Genomic DNA, 22,416 nt, shown 5'->3' on the forward strand with positions numbered 1-22,416 from the left:
CCTATTCCTCTTTTCCCCCTGTAGTTAAAGCAGAGAGCAATAGTGAGTTGCATCAACAGTATGAAGGCTTATTGGTTAAGGGTAGTAACCGCCACACCAACAAGTTACCCCCATGCACTCTTTTCTTCATTTCTAGCCTTTAGCCTTTAGGGATACACATGTTTATCCCATGCCTCTTTGAAATCTTTCACCATTTTTGTCTTCACCACCTCCTCTGGAAGGGCATTCCAGGCATCCACCAATCTCCCCATGAAGAAATATTTCCTGACATTGATTCTGAGTCGTCCTCCCTGGAGTTTCATTTTGTGACCCCTAGGTCTACTGATTTCTTTCCAATGAAGAAGGTTTATCAAATGTGCATCATTAAAACCTTTCAGGTATCTGAAGGTCTGTATCATATTTCCCCTGCACCTCATCTAGAGTATACATATTAAGGTCCTTCAACCAGCCTGCTAACTCAGAAGTTAGCCGGCTGAATGAATATTTGGGCACCTAGCCGGCTAATGTTAGCTGACTAGAATTTAGACAGTTAAGTTAGGGCCATTTCAGCGGTGTACCAGGGAGGAATTGAGTTAGCCAGCTGTGTTAACTGGCTAACTCCGATATTCAGAGTTAGCTGGCTACCTTAGCTGTTTAAGGGAGTCATTCATCATTTTGCTATAAGGCCTTAATACATGTGTTAGGGACCTAACATGTGTGTTAAATAGTGCAACGCGTGCTAATATGCAAATTAGACATTAGTCATGCATGTGGGAGGAGTTAGGGTAGAGTTTATGGAAATATTCGGGTCCTAACTACAAATGCAATAGGATAACACATGCAATAACACACTATCGAATATGATAATGAGTTTTATCGCAGGAAATAACTATACATTTGCATTGTGGCCGTGATATTACCAAAAATGTTTTTACCGCATACTGCTGTTCGGAGAGAGAGAGAGAGAGACCAATAGGCCACTTTACTATTTATACCACTGTAATAGGGGAATTTTTACCTCGGGGTGGGGATTTGGGGGTTAAGGTAGGCTTGGGGGGAACTTTTACATACACAGTCGGAGGTACAACCTGCAAAGAATACATCAATGAACATTTTGTGTCACTGGAGTGCTGAAAGGCAAAAAAGAACTAGATTTGTACATTGTACTATTGGCCTAGCTTGATTGAAGCTATATAAGCTAGGACAATTCTCATCAGCCAAACTGGGGATACTGTTCATGGAGATGGTTCAAAAAGCAACACAGTTTTCATGCATTTTGCTACAAAACCCAAGATTTAATAATGTTTTGCTATAATACATTGTTTTCCTACATTTTCTATGTTTTCTATGGTATAATTTTCTCTGCTATGCCTTTTTTAGAGCACTCTTTTTTTTAATTACAGTGTTTTTGGGCTTATCAAACCATGTTCAGTCTAGCATTTTTGCCTTAATTTTCTTAGTACGTTTGATTATAGTAAAATATTACATCCCCCCCCCCCCCCCCCAGCAGGAGCAGCTATTCCCATGCCCCTTGTATAAGATGCAGGCTACTCTTGGGGATACTCTTTGATAGCAGGCTCTTTAAGCAGCACCATGGGGATAAGTGATTGCAGCATGGTCATTGGAATTGTCATGGGCTGATCAAAAACAGGGCAGCTATTTGTAGTAACAGTCAACTATTTTTACCAAAGCTAAACAGCTTAAATTATGACAGCCAAAATGTTGCCCTAATTTATTGACACCAAGGCTGGTTGTTTAGCAGTGACTGGGCATACAGCCTAAACGTTGGTGATATGATAGCTGAAGAAAAACATCATATGATTGCTGTCTGTGCTTCCCCCTTTCACATTCCTATTTCTTCTTATTAAGATGCAGTGTTTCCATGGTTGATATCATGACTCACACCCCCTCCCTAATCTTTTCACATCATTTGATATATTTTTTCAAAGCCTCTCAGTTTATAAATCCTAATTATATTGTAAGCAGTCTAAATGAAAACCATAATAAGAAAACAAAATAATTATTATAGTTACATGTCCCCTCCCCTCCCCAGATTGTGCATTGTTTGTATTCATAAATTCTGAGCATATTGTAAAACAGATTATGATCCAACTTTCAAACCTATCTGTGGTACTGCATTTGCCTATATAAGTGAACATGCAGAATTTTATAAACTGTGTGTGTAAAAGATATATATTTATATATATATATATATATATGTTTATAAAATGGCTAGAGAAGTATGCTTTTTCTTCTGTTGGAAATATTTGCACAATTCTGAAGCATAGGCACGTACTTTTGGAGCAGAAATGCATGGTAAAATATTACCCAATCCCCCCAGTTCACCCAGACCTCCCACCCCAAAACTGCAGACAACAGACAATTCTGATTTCACTTGTGCAGAACTATTAGCACATGTAAAAGTGGATGAATAAGTCTGGTAATGTGAGGGCGTATGTCTCTTACAAAATAGCAACTACCACAAATACTTCTGAACTCCATCCTGAAATGCCCAGACCTTCCCTTTTATCCATGAATCCAAAAATATTTGCATTTTCTTGAAGGTTACAAATGAGTATATGTGTGCGTACATGCTACTTATGCATATATGCAAATGCCGGTGCTGGCTTCAGGTGGAGGAGGGGCATGTAAGTAAAGTTTTGTTATGGCAGTACATTTGTGTTATATTTGAAATTGGTTCAGCCAGGATAGGTACCCAATAACCTGTGCTGCAAAAATACTGATAAGAACTGATTTTATTGTACCCTCACAGAACCCCAAATTAGCTGGCAAATAAACACCTAAATGTTGCGGCCCCTCCCGCATTTGGAGCCATGGGAGGCCTCTCACCTTGCTCCTTGTGCCGGCGTCCCGGAGCGGCAGGAGCCGTCGATGCCATCTTGTTCCGTGGCCCGGAGGCCGCATCCCCGGACTCTCCGTGCAGCAGGATGCCGCCAACCAGGTCATCTTCGCGGCTCAGGAGCCACCACCACTGCTGCTGACTTGTTCCACGGCCCGGAGGCCGCATCCCCGGGCTCTCCTGTGGCTGAAGCTGCCGCCGACGTCATCTTCTTCATTGTGGCCCGAAGGCTGCCGACACCTGTGTTTCTTGCGGCTGGAAGCCGCCTCCAGTCTCTCCTTCTGTGGCAGGGGAGCCACCTCACACATTGGGGCCTTCTCTGTGGCCCAGCCCTGCTCTGTCTCCTCAGCGTCTCAGCGGCAAGCATGCCGCTGTCCAAAATCCTGCCCCCTCTGCCTAGGGGGTGCGGCCGCGTCTTCCTCCTGGATTTACAGGGCCAATAGGGAATGGTCCCTCTGGCCCCACCTGAACTCCTCCCAGGGTGTAGTTTCATCGTCAGCCCTATTTAAGGGCCTTTCAACCATTCCAGCTTGGCCTTCGCAAGGAGTCAGTTCCTAGCTGGACTGCTCCTGGATCCTCCATTCCAGCTTCTGGTCCAGGAGTCTTCATGATGTCCTTCCTTGCTTCGGTAAGGCACTCTGTTCCATGTTGTCCTCGTCCTGATGTCCGTGCTCCAGTCCTGATGTCTGTGCTCCAGTCCTGAGATGTCTGTGAGTCCAACTCCTGAGATGTCCATGAGTCCAACTCCTGAGATGTCTCTGAGTCCAAGTCCCGGATGTTCCATGTTCCAAGTCCCGAGATGTTCCATGTTCCAAGTTCCGAGATGTTCCATGTTGCAAGTTTTGAGAAGTTCCCATTCCTGAGATATATCTAGTCCAGATGCTCCAGGTACTGAATAACCTGTGCCTCCAGAGGTTCCTTGCTTTTAATCCAAGTTCCAAGTTTTATCTTTGCCTATATCCTGTTCTGACTCCAGAGGATCCGAGGGATTATTTTGCTCCTGTGTTGTGAGACGTCCTGAGCATATCCCGCTCACTTCGTGGTCCGCGACCAGCTGTCTGGCTGTGTAGGGTGCATAGGGGACAGCGTGGTCCGCAACCAGCCTCCAGGCTGTGTAGGGTGCTTGAGCGTCTTGCTAGCCCCCTCTGTGTCTACGTCTACGTTCCAAGTTTCCAAGCCTCTACGTCTATGTCTAAGTCTCCCAGTCTTCACTTCTGAGTCTTCCTTCCAAGTTCCACGCCTGAGTCTTCGTTCCAGGTTCCACATCTGAGTCTTCGTTCCAAGTTCCACATCTGAGTCTTCAGTCCCAGAGTCTCCATCTGCCCTTGTCTTCTGTCCGGCCTGCTGCCTTTGCCGTTCCCTGTGGCAGGTCCGAATGGGCTTAGAGTGGTCGGAGGACCACTCAGAGACCAACCTTGCGTGGTTGGCCTCACCAAGGCTGTGCAGGTCAGCGGAGGCCTGGGTTTCCAGTTCCAGCCTAGACAAGACTTTGCTTCACCTGCCTTGGCGCTTTCTTGGAGCTCCTCTCCTGTTTTACTGGGGCCCAAGGGCACACTTCTCCTGGAGATCGGGAGCACTCCCTAGTGTTCCCTCCTACAGATCCCCAACACTAAATTTACAATTTATAAAAACCTAAAATAGAGAGTCTATATACTGTTTATATGACATCTAACAGGGATAGTAATGTACAGTAATATAATATCAACAAAGCTCCAAAATGACACAGCATTTTATGTACAAATTAATATTTGGTTTTTTTTCATTCTGATCATTATAAGGTTTAGTTTATCAAATACTTTAAATGTGGATTTGGCCATCTTTTGCAATATATATATGACTTCTATTATAACTTTCGAATATTGGAAAATATGTAGAATTGTTAGCCAAGTCAGAATACAGTATCCTAAAAGCTGACCAGCAAAGACTAACGACCCAATTTTAAAAGGGCCACGTATTTAAAAAACGGGGTTACGTGTGTGATCAGGCTTTGTGCCGCCACACGCATTTTAGAACAGGTCTGGTCACGAATGTAACTCCCGTTAGGTGCCGAAGTTCCGGGCCCTGCAAAAGGGGCGGACCGGGAGGCGTGGTCTGTGTGGGAAGGGGCAGGGCAGGGGGAATGGGCCGGGACAGCACCATTCAACGCTGTTCCGAGGAAGTGCACGTGGAGATTACTTCTGCTCCCAGGGAGTAGTAAATATTAAAATAAAAAAAATTAGGGATAGGTAGGATTAGGTTAAGGGTCGGGAAGGAGAAGGAAAGAGGTAGGAAGGGTAGGGTTAGGGATAGGAAAGTTCCCTCCCAGTTTGATTCTAATTGGAGCAGACTGGGAGGGAACTGGGGGAGGCCCAATTGCGTCGCCACGCATATTTTGCTAAAATTCCCCCCATGTGTGCAAGTCGCAGGCTGCCACACGCGGCCAACAGAATTTATAACATGTGCGTGCTGGCACGAGCATGTTATAAAATGGGCGCATTCACTTGTGCACACCGGGAACCGTGATGCGAGGGCGCGGGTCTTAAAATCGACCCCTAAGAATTTAGCCAGCAAAGCTTCATTCCTCTTTTTAGATTATTTTATTTATTTATTTATTTCAAATTTTTATATACCGGCATTCGAGACAGCAGTCACATCATGCTGATTCACATAAAACAGGGGTGCGTAGTAAACATAAACTATAACAATGGTGCGGAAAAAGGCAGTTACATATAACAGGGTGAAAAGAACTTGGCGGAGAAGGAAGAGAAAGGACAGGTTATTAATTCACACAAGTAAACGATAGAAGATATGGTTCACCATGGTATATGTGGAGATAAGGGGTGGCGTGGAGGTGATAGTTTAATTGGCGTCCGGGAATGCTTGTATGAATATCCAGGTCTTTAGTCTTTTTTTGAAAGTTGAGATGCATGGTTCTATTCTGAGATTTGGGGGGATGGAGTTCCATAACGGTGGAATGGCTGTAGAGAACGCCCGGTCTCTTAGTGTGCTGTGTCTGGTAGATTTGGACGGTGGTACCTGTAGCGATCCCTTGTATGCATCTCTTGTCGGTCTTGACGAATTATGTAGTCGGAGCGGGATCTGTAGGTCAATGAGAGCCAGTAGGTGGATGTTTTTGTATGTAGTAAGAATGGCCTTGTATATTATTCTAAAGTGTATAGGTAGCCAATGGAGGCTCTTTAGGATGGGGGTTATGTGGTCCCTTCTCCTGGTATTTGTCAGTATTCGTGCAGCTGCATTTTGCACCATCTGAAGTGGTTTGATGTATGAAGCGGGAAGGCCAAGTAGGATGGTGTTACAATAGTCTAATTTTGAGAAAATGATTGCTTGCAGAATGGTTCTGAAATCTTGGGCATGGAAAAGAGGTCTAATTCTTTTCAGCACTTGTAGTTGGTAGAAACAGTCTTTGGTGGTTTTGTTTATAGTGGCTTTGAAATTCAGGCGATTATCAATTAGGACTCCAAGGTCTCTCACTTGTGTGATAGTTGGCGTGGCTTGCTGTGTAGGGGTGATGGTGCTGTTCTCTGAGGCGATGAGCAGGAGTTCAGTTTTGCCGGAATTTAGTACCAGGTTTAGGCTGGTGAGGAGGAGTTTAATTTTTTGAAGGCATGTATCCCAGTAAGCCAGAGTTTTTGCGAGGGAATCCTTAATGGGGATCAGGACCTGTATATCGTCCGCGTAAAGGAAGTGTTTGAGGTTGAGGTCGGTGAGAAGTTGGCATAAAGGTATAAGGTAAATGTTAAATAAAGTAGGAGACAGGGAGGACCCCTGTGGGACTCCTACTGATAATGGGTGTTGAGAGGATTCTTTGTTCTGTATCTTAACCTTGTATCCTCTATTGCTGAGAAAGGATATGAACCAAGAGAGTGCTGTGCCTGAGATACCTATGGAGGCTAGCTGGTTAATGAGTAGGGAATGATTGACGGTGTCAAAGGCTGATGAAAGATCCAGTAGGATCAGTAAGAAGGCTTGTCCTTTATCAAGGCCCAGGATGAGGTGATCTGTTAAGGAAATGAGGAGGGACTCCGTGCTTAGTGTTTTGCGGAATCCGTATTGTGATGGGAATAGGAGGTTGTTTTCTTCAATGTAGTTTGAGAGTCGGGTGTTCACCAATTTCTCCATGATCTTGGCTATGAAGGGGAGGTTGGCGATCGGTCGGTAGTTGTTTGGGTCATTAGGATCTAGGTTTGGTTTCTTGAGTAGTGGTTTGAGAGAGTCCAATTTTAGGTCATCTGGGTAAGATCCTTGTGGTAATGAGCAATTTATGATGTCTGACAGGGATTTGGAGATGGAGTCAGGAATTGATAGAAGCATTTTCGAGGGGATGTGATCCGAAGGGTGAGAAGATGGTTTCATTTTCCGTAGAATACCTCGGATCTCGATGGAAGATGTGATTTCCAGTTCTTCTAAGCGGGTGTTTTTGAAGGCGGTCTGAGGTGAGGTTGAATTAGAAACGGTGTTAGGGGGGAGCTGATTTAGAAGTTTGCTGATTTTGTTGTTGAAAAATAGCGCTAGTTCTTCCGCTTTAGATTTGGCTTGGTTGAGAGCGATTTCTGATGGGTTTGTTTGTGTGAGGTTAGAGACGTAGCTAAAGAGTGCTTTAGCGTCGAAGATTAGGTGGTGGATCTTGGATGCGTAGTAGTTCCTCTTTGATCTTAATGTATTGGATTTATATTGGTGAAGAGTTGATTTATAGGTAGATAGAGTGATGGTGCATGGGTTTTTACGCCATTTAGCCTCATTTTGTCTTAGCAGTAGTTTAAGCTTTCTTAGCTCTAGGGTAAACCATGGTTGTCTTTTGGAAGAATTGGGGTGAGGTTTTTTTGTTGTTAGAGGGCATAGCTTGTTGGCTATAGATTCCGTGATGTTGTTCCAAGATCGAAGCGCTGAGTTCGGATTGGTGAAGTCTACTTGGGTGAGATGTGATGATAAGTGATTGCTAAGATCTTCTATGGTGCATGTTTGCTTTGGCCATGTTTGCTTTGGTGCATGTTTGCTTTGGCCATTTTTCAAATTGGTTGCTGAGTGGTTTGCCACTACAGGGAGCAGGTTCATTGAGCTGCACAGGAATATGTTTAAAAAGTCTGTCTTTTGCAATATATATATATTTTTTAAAACAAACTTTGAAAGTTGATTTGGAAATCACCAAAAAGTGGAAGTATTATTTTACATTAGCCATGGTATCCATGGATTTAACAATTCATTTAGACGTACCTTGGCCCTTGGTGTTGGGGATCTGTAGGAGGGAACACTAGGGAGTGCTCCCTATCCCCAGGAGAAGTGTGCCCTTGGACCCCGGCGAACCAGGAGAGGAGCTCCAAGGAAGCGCCAAGCCAGATGAGGCAATGTCCCGTCTGGGCTGGGACTGGAAGCCCAGGCTCCCGCCGACCTGCACAGTCTTGGTGAGGCCAACCACGCAAGGTTGGTCTCTGAGTGGTCCTCAGACAACTCCAAGCCCTTTCAGACCTGCTGCAGGGAAGGGCAAAGGAAGCAGGCCGGACAGGAGACAAGGGCGGATGGAGGCTCTAGAGTAGGAGACTCAGATGTGGAACTTGGAACGAAGACTCAGACGTGGAACGTGGAACGAAACTCAGATGTGGAACTTGGAACGAAGATGTGGACACAGAAGGAGGTGGTCAAGGCCCTCAGGCGCCCTACACAGCCCGGAGATTGGTCGCGGACCAGACTGTCCCCTATGCGCCCTACACAGCCGGACGGTTGGTTGCGGACCTCGAGGGGAGCGGGACATGCTCAGGAAGTCTCACAGCACAGGAGCGAAGTAACCTCTCGGATCCTCCGGAGTCGGAACAGGATACAGGCGAAGATAAAACTTGGAACTTGGAACTTGGATTAAATCAAGGAACCTCCGGAGGCACGAGTTATTCAGGACCTGGAGCATCAGGACTGGATACACAGGACTGGGAACATCTTGGAACATGGAACATCTCAGAACTTGGAACATCTAGGAACATGGACTCTCAGAACATCTTGGAACATAGACTCACGGAACATCTCAGGGCATGGACTCAAGGAACATCTCAGGACTTGAGCACGGACATCAGCACTGGAGCACGGACATGAGGAATGGAGCACGGACATCAGGATGAGGACGACATGGAACAGAGTGCCTTGCAGAAGCGAGGAAGGACATCATTAAGACTCCTGGACCGTAAGCTGGAACGGATGATCCAGGAGCAGTCCAGCTAGGAACTGACTCCTTGCGAAGGCAAAGCTGGAATGGTTGCAAGGCCTTTAAATAGGGCTGACGATGGAGCTACACCCTGGGAGAAGATCAGGTGGGGCCAGAGGGACCACTCCCTACTGGCCCTTTAAATCCAGGAGGAAGATGCTGACCTGCCCCTTAGGGGAATTGGGCAGGACCATGGACAATGGCATCCTTGTCACTGTGTCGCTGGAAAGCAGTGCTGGGCAGGGGACAGGCCCCGAGTCAGAAGCGGCTTCCTGCTGCAAAAGAAAGGACTGAGGGTGGCTCCGGTCGCTGGGAAACACCGGCGCCTACAGCCTCTGGGCCGCAACGAGCAGCGGCAAACGTTGACGGCCCCAAGCCGCATGAAGAGAGCGAAGACCGTGGGCTCCAGTCCGCACAAGAAGCAGGGGCGGCACCCTGCCATGGCACGTCTTCCAGGCCGCATGGGAGCGGCAAACTTTGGCGTCGGAAGTCGGGCCAGCTAGAGAAGGTAAGAGACCTCCCGTGGCTCCGGCCGCGAGAGGGCTCGCAACAGCACCCCCCTCTCAAAGGGGTCCCCCTCCCTCCTCTGGGTGGTTGAAAACCAGGCATATCTGGAGTCAGGGACGGGACCATGGAATATCTGGAACTGGAACATCTGATATGGTATTCAAGGCTGAAAACTTGGAACAGAGACATGGAAGATCAGGATTCAAGGACATAGATAATACTGAAGGTGCAGATGGACTTGTACAAGGGCAGCGAGAGTGCATCTCAGGTTCTAGAGATCAAAGACAAGGATTCTAGGATGAACAGAAGGTATAGAAGAGGAGTATCTTGGAGTGAAGGCCGGTTCCCGGTTCACGGCGGCAGCATGGAAAGTCAGATCAGACGTCAAGCTGGACTCCATAGATGTGAAGTTGAATTTCAGGAGAGCAAACAGACAAACCTGCAAGTGCCCGCTGTCTTTGGATAGGTAGTGGTACCGGGAGGACACGGGTGGAAGTCCAATTAACATAGTGTAGCCAATGGGGAGTTGCTACAAGTTCCCACAAGGTGGCGAAGTTGTTCATAGGAACTTGATGGTCAGTAGGAATCGCTGTGGCACTTGTGCAAGGAACTGATCTGTAAAGGGGGTTTACCCAGAAGACAGTGAAAAGGAGGTACCATTTAGGACTGAGTCGAGGAGTCACTTACGATGGATGAAACTTCAAGGGACAGGCTTGAAGCCAGCGGAGAATACACAGTGACCTCGTTGAGGCACACGGAAGGCTTCCTGGGCTGATGAACTGGAGAAACCACATAGTACTCATGGATTCAAGGGTGGTAAAGTTGAATCGCCATGGCCCTCACGGAAGACAGAATCCCCTCAGGACGATGAATAGCATAGCAGTGCAGGCATATTGGATCATTGGAGGATGGTAATGTAGTCCTTAGCTTGGTAGTGAGGCTATACAGCAGAGCGGATGGCAGAGAATTAGGATCTTCCAGGCCTGATTCTGGGTGCTTAGAACACTGCGTAAAGGACGCTGGAGGACTCATGGTGGTGAGTTCTGGATGTAGGATAGCTTGCGATGGTGATCCTGGTTAGAATTCACTTGCATGAAGCAAGGGCTGGGTTAAGCTGTGGATTCAAGGCGATTCGCTGAGTTGAGGTCGTAACAGAGGAACACAGGAAGATGATATCTATGAAGAACTGGCATGGAATTCATGGCTGGAGTCACCCCTTGCAGAAGCGGAGAGAAGCTTAGCTGAAGATGGTCCCAGGCAGCACCAGGACAGTGCAAGCAGGGACTGGTTGGAAGAGACAAGCTGTAGACAGGTCTTGGGTGCAGGCACCTCCTGCAGGTCGTACGAACCCAAAACCCGGAGTGATAATGTGGAGTACTCTAAGTGGAGCGTACTCCCTGATGCTTGAGGACTCTTGACGTTGAAGATATTAGATGCTGGATGTGGGACCTGGGTGCAGGAGCCTTCTGCAAGACGTATGTAACCCAGGGAATGGACCACATCATAGTGGGAAGAACGGAGATGATTCCTGGAATGGTAGCAGGTGCCTCCTGCAGGTCGAGAGTGGTTCCAGGACAGGATTTGGACTGAAGATCTGGATGCAGGAACTTTTTAGGGGTCAAGAGATCCAGAGGACTAGACTTGGAGAGGGTCTAAACGCAGGTGCCTCCTGCAGGTTGTGGAATCCAGACCACTGCGGAAAGAAAACTAAGAAATGAGAAGGAAAGATTCTGGTTAGTAACAGAATATTAAATGTCCAGAAAACTGGGAATGGACAGGATGGTACCCAAAAAATCAAAGATTTTTCAGGAAAACTGGCACTTCCAGCAAGTTGAGGTATACTCAAGAGATTCAGGACACAAAAGTTCAGGAATGAAAGTTCTTGGATTGGAGATTCTGGAAGAAGCGTGGACCCAACACTGGAAAAAACTCACCGGACACATGGCCTTCACAATCTGTTGGGGATCCGTAGGAGTAAACACTATGGAGGGCTCCTGATCCCTTGAAGAAGTGTGCCCTTGGACCCTGGCGAACCAGGAGAGGTGCTCCAAGGAAGCGCCAAGGCAGGTGAGGCATTGTCCCGTTTGGGCTGAGACTGGAAGCCCAGGCCCCCGCCGACCTGCACAGCCTTGGTGAGGCCAACCACGCAAGGTTTGTCTCTGAGTGGTCCTCCGACCACTCCAAGCCCTTTCAAACCTGCCGCAGGGAATGGCAAAGGTGGCAGGCCGGACAGGAGACAAGGGCTGACGGAGGCTCTAGAGTAGGAGACTCAGACGTGGAACTTGGAACGAAGACTCAGATGTGGAACTCGGAACGAAGACTCAGACGTGGATCTTGGAGACTTGGAATGTAGACATGGACACAGTGGGGGGCGGGCAAGGCCCTCAGGCGCCCTACACAGCCCGGAGGTTGGTCGTGGACCACACTGCCCCTACGCGCCCTACACAGCCGGGCGGCTGGTCGCAGACCACAAGGGGCGCGGGACATGCTCAGGAAATCTCACAGCACAGGCGCGAAGTAACCCCTCAGATCCTCTGGAGTCGGAACAAGATACAGGCGAAGATAGAACTTGGAACTTGGATTAAAAGCAAGGAACCTCTGGAGGCACGGGTTATTCAGGACCTAGAGCATCAGGACTGGATACACAGGACTGGGAACATCTTGGAACATGGAACATGGAACATGGAACATCTTGGAACTTGGAACATCTTGGAACATGGACTCTCAGAACTTAGAACATCTCGGAACATGGATTCACGGAACATCTCATGACATGGACTCACGGAACATCTCAGGACTTGAGCACGGACATCAGGAATGGCGCACGGATATCAGGACTGGAGCACAGACATCAGGAATGGAGCACAGACATCAGGACGAGGAAGACATAGAACTGAGTGCCTTGAAGAAGCGAGGAAGGACATCATGAAGGCTCCTAGACCGGAAGCTGGAACGGATGATCCAGGAGCAGTCCAGCTAGGAACTGACTCCTTGCGAAGGCAAAGCTGGAATGGTTGCAAGGCCCTTAAATAGGGCTGACGATAGAACTACACCCTGGGAGGAGTTCAGATGGGGCCAGAGGGACCACTCCCTACTGGCCCTTTAAATCCAGGAGAAAGACGCGGCTCTGCCCCTTAGGGGAAGTGGGCAGATCCATGGACAGCGGCATCCTTGTCGTATCGCTGGAAAGCAGGGCTGGGCTGAGGGACAGGCCCTGACATCAGAAGCGGCTTCCTGCTGCGGAAGAAAGGAATGAGGGTGGCTCCTGCCACCAGGAAACACCAGCGCCTGCGGCTTCTGGGCCGCAACGAGGAGCGACAAATGTCGGCGGCCCCAAGCTGCATGAAGAGAGCGAAGACTGCGGCCTCCATGCTGCACAAGAAGCAAGGGTGGCACCCTGCCGCGGTGCATCTTCCAGGCTGCATGGGAGTGGCAAACATCGGCGGTGGGAGTCTGGCCGGCTGGAGAAAGTAAGAGACTTCCCATGGCTCCGGCCACGGTAGGGGTCGCAACACTTGGAGCCCATTCACTAATCATTAAACAGTAAAAAAATCAAACAATACTCCTTTCCCCTGTTATATGAAATCTTAAAATGCCTTTCTATGGATGAACAAGATATTTATATATTTGTCTTAACATCTAGACACTTTCATCAATTATTTATCTTATTGGTGCTCCACAGAGTCACATGTACTCTATGGAAGATCAGCTAGTATTTCAAAGAGTGAAGATGTGAATAAAGTAAAATGCAGTTTGCACTACTTTTGAAATCTGATCTTGGACATTCTATCTTACCTCCTATCAGATTATGAAACTCAGGCCTGGATTTATCAAAATGCGATAGCAAAAGGAGTGCGTTTTATGCTAATATACAGTTTATTGCAATTTGCACTAATTACCTATGTGAAGAGCTAAGTTAGTGCAAATTGCAATAACATTTTCATAGTTTGTGATAAGTGCCATACCTGTTGTATTTCCTGCATTCAACCACTGGGGGACCATTGTTAATGAGAGAGAGAGAGAGAGAGAGAGAGAGAGAGAGAGAGAGAGAGAGAGAGAGAGAGAGAGAGAGAGAGAGAGAGACTGACTAGCTATAGTGCTCTCTCTCTAGGTAGGTATTTGTATCCCTATGGTAGGCCCACCTAGTAACTCGAGGTGAGGGTTAGGTATTAGTGTAGGGGGTTAGGGGCCACTTTGACATTCAATGTGAGACATACGAACAGAATAGTGGTCTCTTGTGAAGATCTGAGGACCGGCGGAGAGAGGAAACTCATCCAAAGATGAGATTTGTGCAATGTTCTCTCAACCTAACTTGATGGACTGTCTACCTGGGTAACATCAAGCAAGTTTTCATACAAGGGGATTCAATGTTTTATTATAATGTATGTGCATTCTCAGTATGACTTTTTTGTAATCTTATGAAATAGTACACAGTGCTGAATTAACTGGCATAAAATAGAGGTAAAAGTTGGCAAAACATTTAGTACAACTCTTCAGAAACAAAAATCCTGCTGCTGCTCCTTGTGACTTTGGGAAGTCACTTTACCCTCCATTGCCTCAAGTACAAACATAGGGCCTGATTTTCAAAAGCATTTACATGTATAAAATTGTGTTTTACACTTCTAAATGCAATTTACCCATGTAAGTGGGGTTTTGAAAATTGCTATAATATATGCCATTGAATTGTCCATAGGCTTTACCTGTGTATGTGCACAAATGGCTTTTGAAAATTGGTACAATATTATGTTACATTTATGTGCGTAATTCCTTTGAAAATTCACCAGATAGATTTTGTGCCCTTTAGGAATGGGGAAATACCTACAGTATTGCCTACATGGTGCGAAGGTGGCGGACCTCACGCGTCACCTAGATAGGATTTTAGACAGTGCTGGGGAGGTGCCGGCTGTCGTGGTACACGTGGGCACCAACAACATAGGAAAATGTGGGAGGGAGGTTCTGGAAGCCAAATTTAGGCTCTTAGGTAGAAAGCATAAATCCAGAACCTCCAGGGTAGCATTCTCTGAAATGCTCCCTGTTCCACGCGCAGGTCACCAGAGACAGGTCACCAGAGACAGGCAGAGCTCCAGAGTCTCAATGCATGGATGAGACGATGGTGCAAGGAAGAGGGATTCAGTTTTGTTAGGAACTGGGGAACCTTTTGGGGAAGGGGGAGTCTCTTCCGAAGGGATGGGCTCCACCTTAACCAGGGTGGAACCAGACTGCTGGCGCTAACCTTTAAAAAAGAGATAGAGCAGCTTTTAAACTAGAACAAAGGGGAAAGCCGACAGTCGCTCAGCAGCGCATGGTTCGGAGAGAGGTATCTTTAAAGGATACTAATGATGCATTAGAATTAGGGCATCCCGACAGTGAGGTTCCAATAATTAGAAAAGTAGTCCAAGTGCCTGTAACTAAAAACTCACCTGAGCTAAAAAATTCTAACTTATCCCTATCAATTAAAAAGCAGAATAAAAATACAAACAAAAAACAAACTTTGAAATGTTTGTATGCTAATGCCAGAAGTCTAAGAAGTAAGATGGGAGAATTAGAATGTATAGCAGTAAATGATGACATGGACTTAATTGGCATCTCAGAGACATGGTGGAAAGAGGATAACCAATGGGACAGTGCTATTCCGGGGTACAAATTATATCGCAATGACAGAGAGGAACAGTTGGGAGGAGGTGTGGCGCTTTATGTCCGGGATGGCATAGAGTCCAACAGGATAAACATCCTGCATGAGACTAAATACAAAATTGAATCTTTATGGGTAGAAATCCCTTGTGTGTCAGGAAAGACTACAGTGATAGGGGTATACTACCGTCCACCTGGTCAAGATGGTGAGATGGACAGTGAAATGCTAAGAGAAATTAGGGAAGCTAATCAAATTGGTAGTGCGGTAATAATGGGAGACTCAATTACCCCAATATTGACTGGGTAAATGTATCATTGGGACACACTAGAGAGATAACGTTCGTGGATGGAATAAATGATAGCTTTATGGAGCAATTGGTTCAGGAACCGACGAGAGAGGGAGCAATTTTAGATCTAATTCTCAGTGGAGCACAGGACTTGGTGAGAGAGGTAACGGTGGTGGGGCCGCTTGGCAATAGTGATCATAATATGATCAAATTTGATTTAATGACTGGAAAAGGAACACTGTGCAAATCCAAGGCTCTCGTGCTAAACTTTCAAAAGGGAAACTTTGATAAAATGAGAAAAATTGTTAGAAAAAAACTGAAAGGAGCAGCTACAAAAGTAAAAAATGTCCAAGAGGCGTGGTCATTGTTAAAAAATACCATTCTAGAAGCACAGTCCAGATGTATTCCACACATTAAGAAAGGTGGAAAGAAGGCAAAACGATTACCGGCATGGTTAAAAGGGGAGGTGAAAGAAGCTATTTTAGCCAAAAGATCTTCATTCAAAAATTGGAAGAAGGATCCAACAGAAGAAAATAGGATAAAGCATAAACATTGGCAAGTTAAATGTAAGACATTGATAAGACAGGCTAAGACAGAATTTGAAAAGAAGTTGGCTGTAGAGGCAAAAACTCACAGTAAAAACTTTTTAAAATATATCCGAAGCAGAAAGCCTGTGAGGGAGTCAGTTGGACCGTTAGATGATCGAGGGGTTAAAGGGGCACTTAGAGAAGATAAGGCCATCGCGGAAAGATTAAATGATTTCTTTGCTTCGGTGTTTACTGAAGAGGATGTTGGGGAGGTACCCGTAATGGAGAAGGTTTTCATGGGTGATGATTCAGATGGACTGAATCAAATCACGGTGAACCTAGAAGATGTGGTAGGCCTGATTGACAAACTGAAGAGTAGTAAATCACCTGGACCAGATGGTATACACCCCAGAGTTCTGAAGGAACTATAAAATGAAATTTCTGACCTATTAGTAAAAATTTGTAACTTATCATTAAAATCATCCATTGTACCTGAAGACTGGAGGATAGCAAATGTAACCCCAATATTTAAAAAGGGCTCCAGGGGCGATCCGGGAAACTACAGACCGGTTAGCCTGACTTCAGTGCCAGGAAAAATAGTGGAAAGTGTTCTAAACATCAAAATCACAGAACCTATTGAAAGACATGGTTTAATGGAACAAAGTCAGCATGGCTTTACCCAGGGCAAGTCTTGCCTTACAAATCTGCTTCACTTTTTTGAAGGAGTTAATAAACATGTGGATAAAGGTGAACCGGTAGATATAGTATACTTGGATTTTCAGAAGGCGTTTGACAAAGTTCCTCATGAGAGGCTTCTAGGAAAAGTAAAAAGTCATGGGATAGGTGGCGATGTCCTTTCGTGGATTGCAAACTGGCTAAAAGACAGGAAACAGAGAGTAGGATTAAATGGGAAATTTTCTCAGTGGAAGGCAGTGGACAGTGGAGTGCCTCAGGGATCTGTATTGGGACCCTTACTATTCAATATATTTATAAATGATCTGGAAAGAAATACGACGAGTGAGATAATCAAATTTGCAGATGACACAAAATTGTTCAGAGTAGTTAAATCACAAGCAGATTGTGATAAATTGCAGGAAGACCTTGTGAGACTGGAAAATTGGGCATCCAAATGGCAGATGAAATTTAATGTGGATAAGTGCAAGGTGATGCATATAGGGAAAAATAACCCATGCTATAATTACACAGTGTTGGGTTCCATATTAGGTGCTACAACCCAAGAAAGAGATCTAGGTGACATAGTGGATAACACATTGAAATCGTCGGTGCAGTGTGCTGCGGCAGTCAAAAAAGCAAACAGAATGTTGGGAATTATTAGAAAGGGAATGGTGAATAAAACGGAAAATGTCATAATGCCTCTGTATCGCTCCATGGTGAGACCGCACCTTGAATACTGTGTACAATTCTGGTCGCCGCATCTCAAAAAAGATATAATTGCGATGGAGAAGGTACAGAGAAGGGCTACCAAAATGATAAGGGGAATGGAACAACTCCCCTATGAGGACTAAAGAGGTTAGGACTTTTCAGCTTGGAGAAGAGACGACTGAGGGGGGATATGATAGAGGTTTTTAAAATCATGAGAGGTCTAGAACAGGTAGATGTGAATCGGTTATTTACTCTTTCGGATAGTAGAAAGACTAGGGGGCACTCCATGAAGTTAGCATGGGGCACATTTAAAACTAATCGGAGAAAGTTATTTTTTACTCAACGCACAATTAAACTCTGAAATTTGTTGTCAGAGAATGTGGTTAGTGCAGTTAGTGTAGCTGTGTTTAAAAAAGGATTGGATAAGTTCTTGGAGGAGAAGTCCATTACCTGCTATTAAGTTCACTTAGAGAATAGCCACTGCCATTAGCAATGGTTACATGGAATAGACTTAGTTTTTGGGTACTTGCCAGGTTCTAATGGCCTGGATTGGCCACTGTTGGAAACAAGGTGCTGGGCTTGATGGACCCTTGGTCTGACCCAGTGTGGCATTTTCGTATGTTCTTATTATTACCATATTACTCTAATTATAAGATCAGGAATATTTTATTTTACACTGTATATGTCAAAAAGCCTACCTTGTCTTATAATTGTGATCAAGCCACCAAGATTCGTACATCTCACTCTACATGTGAAACTGTCCCCTAAATCACCAACACCTCACCTTGACCTATTAGACGGCCCTCCTATAGAGAGATAAATACTTGACTACTATGAAGATCTTGTAGATAGCTTTGCTCTCTTGCTCTCTCTCTTTAAGATGCAAAAATAGAAATTATCACAGGGTACAATCATTTTACTGCACCATGTTGTAGTACCAACACAAAGCAGTATGTTATTGCATGATGCGGTAATTTTAACATTTCCATAAACGTGCTCCTTTTTCTTATCGCGGACGTTATCCATGCGTTATTTGAAAAGATAGGCAATACTCAACTCACAGACTACCTCGAAGACCATAATATCCTACACTCATCACAATTCGGCTTCCGTAAAGATCGTAATACAGAGAATCTCTTGTTAGCAATCACAGACACTATCCTTTTAGGCATGGACCAAGGTAAAGCATTTCTACTTGACATCCTAGATATCTCAGCAGCATTTGACACGGTCAACCACCAAATCCTTTTCACCCGGCTGGCAGATAGGCATCTCTGACACAGCACTTTCATGGTTCTCCTCCTACCTCTCCCACAGAGAATACGAAGTAAAAATTGACAAGTCTGAATTTTCCACTTTCCCCTCACGCAAGGCATTCCCCAAGGGTCCTCCCTATCCTCCACCCTGTTCAATATCTATCTCCTGCCCCTCTGCCACCTCCTCACTGATCTAGGCCTTAACTTCTTCTTGTATGCCGATGATGTGCAAATTCTCATCCCCATTCAAAATACCATCAACGAATCCCTGCAATTCTGGGAATCTTGCCTAGTTTCCATTAACTCTCTACTATCCAACCTCCACCTAGCTCTCAATGCAGCAAAAACGGAAATCCTCGTCATCACTAATCAACAAGAACCCCCATCTCCCTCCACCTCTACACACTCCCCGCCACCCTCCGTAAGAGACCTAGGAGTCACCCTAGACCAGCACCTTAACTTTAAACCTCACATTGTCTTTACTAAAGGGGGGTTTCTACAAACTCCACATCCTTCAAAAGCTAAAGCCTCTTCTTCACATCCAGGATTTCCGTCTAGTCTTGCAGACGACCATTCTCTCTAAATTAGACTACTGCAACTCCCTGCTTATAGGCCTCCCATACATCACCATTAAACCCCTACAAATCCTACAGAACGCCATGGCGAGAATTATAACCAACACCCACAAGAGAGAACCCATCACCCCTATACTAAAGGATCTGCCAGTGCAGATCCTTCCGTATTCAATATAAAACCCTCTCCATCCTTCACAATGTGCTCCATAAAAACAAGTCCGCTTGGCTCAAGACAATGCCTCACTTCCATTCCTCTAAGCGCCCTGTGAAATCCGCCCTTGCCGGCACTCTACACACCCCACCCCTCAAAATTGCATGCCTTACCACGACCAGAGAAAGAGCCTTCACTATTGCGGGTCCCACCCTCTGGAACTCACTTCCCACCCATCTACGTCTTGAACCATCCTTGCACACCTTCAAAAAAGGCATCAAGCCATGGCTCTTCAGGCAGGCCTACCCTGAGGAGAATCAAACCTAGACCTCATCCCCCAACAACACACAACACAGAACTCATCCACCTCCTTTCTTTTTTATGCTCTATGATTAAGATGTAATTTTCTTTTAACTGCTCACATCTAATATCTTGAATTCTTGATGTAATTTAAAGAAATGTTGTAAATAAGTTACCTTTCTCTTTACTTCTGCCCTCTCACTCTTTCTCTCTTTCTCTTTCCCGCCCCCTCTCCCCCTTTCTCGCCTGCTCCCACCCCCTGTTCCTCGTTCATTGTAATTTTCTCCTTTCCTGAGTTAATTGTAAACCGGTGTGATGTGTCCCACGAACATCGGTATATTAAAAGTTCTTAAATAAATAAATAAATAAAAGGTGCTACTTATCCCCAACTCATTGATTCTCCAGTCAAGACTGTGATATCAGCGGCCTGATCAGGGCTGTGGGGCAGGAGGCCTTGTTGTGGATGTACTATAGCAATTCCCTGTGATAGTTCTTGGATTTCTGGCAACCATTCTACCATATTGGCCTGAATATGAGGGGATTGGGTCAATATGATAATTTCAGTTCCATCTATTAGTTTTTACATTTAAGAGAAATTTAAAAAGAAAGAGAAAAGGGACAAGACTTGAAAATGTAGGGGTGAATTATCAATGTAGGTGACCAGTCTGATCCAAATAAATCAGATACACAGTCCCATACCCTGAAAAGTACATCAACCAGAATTTTTAAAAAAGCTTTCATCAATAATTGTGAAACATAAACATTGATAAAAGAAGACAAAAACTTTATTTATTTAACCATTTATAAGTCACCTACTGCTGACTAACATACAGAATAAAACATTAATAATCATGACACAAATTAAAACAACATAAAAAAAATCATCAAAGCAATATTAACAAGCATACTTTATGATGCAACATGCTGCTACCCGAGATTTAGATTTAAAATATATATTTCTTCTAAGTGCTAGTGTCCTTCCCCTTCGACTGTGTCACATTCTTCTGCATTATGATTTTAGAAGGGATTGATCTGTGCTTGCAACAGCAAAAAATGTCAAGATGAAGATGAAATTCTTTGTTCAAAAATTAAAGATGCTTCCTTGATACAAGTTTTTTAGAATAGCTAGACTGGGGAAACAAAACTGTGGTGATGGATAAACAGCAAGGCTACAGTAAATAATGTATATCAATGAACCTCACAATCCCTGCACTGGCAATGTATTGCAAGCAGCTGAAGGCAACAACTTTCAAATTCCTTTTCTATCGCGTGTGATGTTTTATTAGCAGTGAAGTGAAAGTGCAGCACATTGATAGATGGGTTTGTGATTTCCTTTTTATGCAATGCAATTAGTTAATCACTGTGATTCACTCTATTCACTCTATTCACTGTGATTCACTCTATTCACTCTATTCACTCTATACCCCTCTCCCCCCCCCTAGCGCCCCTCCTCCTCCTCCTACCCCGCCCTCTTCACCCCTTAGCAAGCTCTCCCTGAAAACACCCTTGCTCAATTGTACCCTGTTCCCTCCACACCCCTTCTCCGCTCCCTTCCCGCTCCCTCCCTCATTTCCTCCCCCCTTCACCAGCATTTATCTGTACATACGTGCACTTGCCTCCTTTCATACTGTAAATAAGTTCTATATGCTAAGTTCTTAAGTGCACATGTCTCCTTAACATTGTTTATATTTCACTTGCATATCTAACCCTAGCATGAATGCAAAAGTTGTAACTCTGCTCGTTGACTCTCTTCACCTGTACTTTTGTATATTATCCAGTTAGCCCCCTTCCTCGTTCATTGTAATTTCCTTTCTCAGTTACTTGTAAACCGACATGATGTGTCCTACGAATGCCGGTATAGAAAAATGTTAAATAAAATAAATAAAATAAATATTGTGGACTGATTCATTCTCTTGAGTAAATTTTCAAAGAGGAAATTGTATGCACGGAAAATTGGCATGTATGTGCGTAAACATCAAAAGTATGCATGTATTTTTGGTTTCATGTGCACATTTTCCGGTGCAAAAAAGGGGTGGTCCAGGGATGTTCTAGAGTAGGGTCAAGAGGTATTCATACACGTTGCTGTTTTATGAGATTTACGTGAACACGTGGGCCAACGTATTCACACATTTTACTCCTGCTAATTGACTAGCACAAGTAAAATCAGACTTGTCTGTTTTCTTCTGTTTTTGAGTGGGAGGTGTGAGTGAATTGGGGGCAGTTCAGGATGACGTATTAGAGAGCCTAAGTGAACTGGCAATGGACTGGATGAACTGGCAGAGGTATAGTCAAACTGGTGATTGCACGCATGCGTATATATTCTAAAATATACCTGCCTCCAAGTATAAATCAGGAGTTTTACTTGTACATGTAACATATTTGTGTGCATGATATAATATAGGAAGATATGCCTCAAAAGAAGTGCGAGGCTAAGGTAACCAAAGGTGACAATGTTCATAAATTCGTAAATAAGGTTCTTCAAAGTGAAGCAATATATTCCAAACAGACTCTTAGATTCAACAAAATGTGTTAATAGCGCATGGATAACATCCGCGATAAGAAAAAGGAGCACGTTTATGGAAATGTTAAAATTACCGCACCATGCAATAACATACTGCTTTGTGTTGGTAGTACCACATGGTGCAGTAAAATGATTGTACCCTGTGATAATTTCTATTTTTGCATCTTAGAGAGAGAGCAAGAGAGCAAAGCTATCTACAAGATCTTCATAGTAGTCAAGTATTTATCTCTCTATAGGAGGGCCGTCTAATAG

The 22,416-nt window shown here is 44.8% G+C and overlaps 1 protein-coding gene across 18 annotated transcripts in view; it reads left to right on the top strand.

Moving 5' to 3' along the window:
• Positions 1-22,416, top strand: part of MBNL1 (muscleblind like splicing regulator 1) — a 623,451-nt gene that overhangs the window by 395,260 nt on the left and 205,775 nt on the right. The window lies entirely within an intron of this gene.

This window comes from Rhinatrema bivittatum, chromosome 9 (assembly GCF_901001135.1).
Source record: "Rhinatrema bivittatum chromosome 9, aRhiBiv1.1, whole genome shotgun sequence".
In the NCBI taxonomy this organism is placed as follows: Eukaryota; Metazoa; Chordata; class Amphibia; order Gymnophiona; family Rhinatrematidae; genus Rhinatrema; species Rhinatrema bivittatum.